The 3704-nt window shown below is 38.1% G+C and overlaps 1 non-coding gene across 1 annotated transcript; it reads right to left on the reverse strand.

Moving 5' to 3' along the window:
- Window positions 1-2503: 2503 nt before the first annotated feature.
- LOC140859505 (small nucleolar RNA R71) lies at window positions 2504-2609 on the reverse strand. Its single transcript, XR_012143043.1, has one exon. It is a non-coding gene; the product is annotated as a small nucleolar RNA R71 (small nucleolar RNA).
- Between the last annotated feature and the right edge of the window lie 1095 nt (window positions 2610-3704).

A 3704-nucleotide genomic window follows, 5' to 3' on the forward strand; every position in this document is an offset into this window, starting at 1 on the left:
AAAAGGTTTCACGTGAGCTTATGAATTCAAAACAAAAATCTGGCGCGCGTGAATTCAAAAGAAGAAGCATGCGCGCGTGAACGCGCGTGAACACGCGGGAAGCTGGCGCGGGACGTGGTTTGGATGCGGGGCGCGGACGCAGGACGCGGCGTGGATGCGGGGACGGGCGCTGACGCGGGTGTGGGCGCACTGTAGACAAGTTCAAAATAAGGAAAAAAATAATATTTAGAAATGTGTTGAAAGATTTATATTTTTTTAGTCCCACATCGGAAGATCATGTAAAACTCCTCCCTCCTAACACCTATAAAAAGACTTTTGTACTCTCATTGGAGGGGGAGCCCAGAAATTCTTCTAGAGCCTTGCATAGAGGAATAGAAAGGGACTACTTCATGAGCAGCTAGGCTAGCAGTCTCGGGAGTGGAGAAGAAATTTTGTAACGACACAGAGATGGTTTATTGTTCTAAACTTTCCTGTATTTCTTTATATGCAATAAAGATTATGCTTTTTATTTAAATTATCATGAGTTCGTTATTTGCTCCCTATCATATGCTTTTATTTATGCTTTCTTGTTAGATTAATATTAGGAACAACTTTTACTTTTCGGAGACGCGTCGTGATCTACGGATACGGAGCGTGTCGAGGAAAGAAGAGTTGGTTACCTAGTACTTTCCGGAGACGCACCGTGATCTACGGGTACGGAGCGTGCCGAGGAAAGACAGGTATTTTACCTAAGATTAATCACATCTATTTAGTTAAAAAAGAGATACAACTCTGCTAGTGCAAATTAATTCAAAACTTCCAAACTCTTTATTTTTTTTTAATTACCTCAATTTTACGATAATTTATTTTCTAAATCAAAAACAACGCTTCTTTCTTTTACCTTGCAATCTCAACTTAGCCCAAGGTCCCTGAGGATATGATCTCGACTCATCCTACCTACGTAGTGAGTAGAGTTATTTTTGGTGCTATCAACGACTACGCATCAAATTTTGGCACCGTTGCCGGGGATCTTGGCACGGTTGAATTAAAAAATTGAAAAAAAAAATTTTTAAAAAAAAAATACTTTTCAATTTTTATTTCTCGTTTTAAATTTTTTTTTTCAGTACTTTCTAGCTAGATAATCTTATTTGCATAATTACAGAATTACCTTGCATAACTAATTTACTAAAAAATTTTGCTGCTTAGAATAATTTGCTACTTTTCATAGCCCAGTGGTTTATTGCTTTTTAGACTTAATCACTTAAATTTATTTTCTTGCAAAACTAAAAAAAAAATTAAAAATATATATATATATAAAAAGATAAAATTATATAAAAAAAAAACCACTGACATTTCATAACACTTAACTAAAATAGCGTAACCTCAAATATAAAAATTTCTAACCTGATTGGACACCTTGTTTCTTTGCATTGCATCTCCATAATTGATCTTAAGGGTAATAACCCATTAACCAGATAAGGTGGGGATTTGATCACCCTTCCTTGGCCCACAAATCACTCCCTTGCATTTGCATAACCTAGACCTTAATTTAAAATCAACTAGACGTCAGCCCTAGGAATTTCGAGCTCAATAGGATAAGAAAGCTCTAGAGTTGAACCGAGTGCGGATTGGTTAATTGCTCGGTGTCTAAGGCAAGTGGTTAAAGAAAGTGGTTTTCAATTGGTTCCGTTGACTGACCTGGCCAACTTAGTTGGTGTCTAAGGAAAGCAACGAGTAGGGAACCTCCCACATCTTACGCTTACCTGGCCGAGTCAGTTAGTCAGTCTTGAGCTTGGAGTGCTCAAAAGCAATCTTGAAAGTTAGGAGCTGTCTAGATCTAAGTTAACCATAGGATAGAGAGTCTATGATTGTTTAAGTTGATTGCAATTAACATCTAAACATTAATTAATTTCTCCCTTTTCATAGATTTAAGATTCTTAGGTTCTTCTCTTTAGATTTTCTTCATTTTTTTCTCACTTTATTATAAAAATATATATTATAAAAAAAAAAAAAATTTCTGTGTGTGCTCTACAGTATAATTGTAAGGTGTATGCTTGGCTGTAGATCGTTACGACCAGAAATCCAACCTTTTGATCCAGAAATAGAAAGAACCTTTAGAGCCAACAGACATAAAAAGATGGACCGAAATCAGAAAAATGATCCACCCAAGCAATTGAAGGAGTACTTTACTCCTTCCACATATACCTACTCTCCTTGTATTCAAGTACCCCCTGTAGAGGCCACTCAATATGAAATTAAGTCCAGTATAATCCAAATGTTACCTTCATTTTATGGACTTAGTAATGAAGACCCTTATAAACATCTTGAAGAATTTTTTGAGATATGCTCAACTGTCAAAATTCACAACTTCTCCGATGATGCTCTTAGATTGAAATTATTCCCTTTTTCACTTAAGGACAAAGCCAAATACTGGCTACATACTTTGGATTCCATGACTATATCAACCTGGGACCAGCTGCAAGGAGAGTTTCTCAAGAAATATTTTTCCATAGGAAAAACTAATCAAATAAGGAAAGCCATAACTAGTTTTTCCCAATTAGATGGAGAAATATTTCATGAAACATGGGAGAGATTAAAAGACCTTATTAGAAAATATCCCCACCATGCTGTACCCAAGTGGCAGTTAATCCAATGTTTTTATGATGGGCTCTCTGAAAGACATCGACAAATGGTCGATGCATCATGCGGTGGGACATTTATACTGAAAAGTGAGGATGAGGCATGGCAACTGTTTGAAATTTTAAGTGAAAATTCATTACATCATATGTCTGCCTCCATTAGAGATAAACCCATGTTAAACTCAAAAAGAGGTGGAATATATGAAGTAGGAAATGCAATAGATATCCATCAAAAGGTAAATGAACTGTCCCAAAAATTAGATCGTCTTCTAAACACTGGACAATCCCCGATTCCACCTAATCCAATCCAAGAAGTTTGTGCATTGTGTGCAAGTCCGAACCATTTTGTTAGTGAATGCCCAGCCGTACCTCAATTTTCTGAGTTTGTGCACGAGCAGGTTCAGCAAGCTCAAGTCCAACAAGCTCGCAGACCAGGAAACGATCCATATTCGAACACTTATAACCCCGGCTGGAGAAACCATCCAAATTTTTCCTGGAGACCACAACCAGTGGTTGGTCCTGCCACACCTCGACCTCAATATCAGGATCCAACATATAGGCATGGATCATACCATCAATTTCAAAATGCTCCTCAACCATCTACTACTGGTCACAGCTCAGCTTTTGAGGAAAAAGTCCTGAAAGCACTAGAACGATTAGAAGTCAACACTCAGATCCTTAACTCCCACACACAATCCATTGCTAAGCTAGAGACCCAAATAGGTCAACTAGCAACTGCATTCAGTAGGAGGGAAGGAGGAAAATTACCTAGCCAACCAGAGAGCAACCCAAGAGGGCAATTTGTGATTGGGAGTTCTAATACCCCAGAAGCTTTTTCTGAACATGCCAAATCAATCATGACTCTGAGAAGTGGGAAGGTCATGGAACACACTAGTAAAACCAATGAGACTGACCCTAAATCTCTAACCGAATCCAAATCACCCAAGAACAAGGAGGACCTGAAAATAGAGAAGGAACCAACTGCACCGGAATCATCTTACTTGCCTAAAGCCCCATTTTCGGATGCTCTGAAAGCCCCTATTCCTGCAGATAAGAAGGGAGGAAAACTCGATGAGATGTTGGAAT

Source organism: Elaeis guineensis, chromosome 7, assembly GCF_000442705.2.
Source record: "Elaeis guineensis isolate ETL-2024a chromosome 7, EG11, whole genome shotgun sequence".
NCBI lineage: Eukaryota > Viridiplantae > Streptophyta > Magnoliopsida > Arecales > Arecaceae > Elaeis > Elaeis guineensis.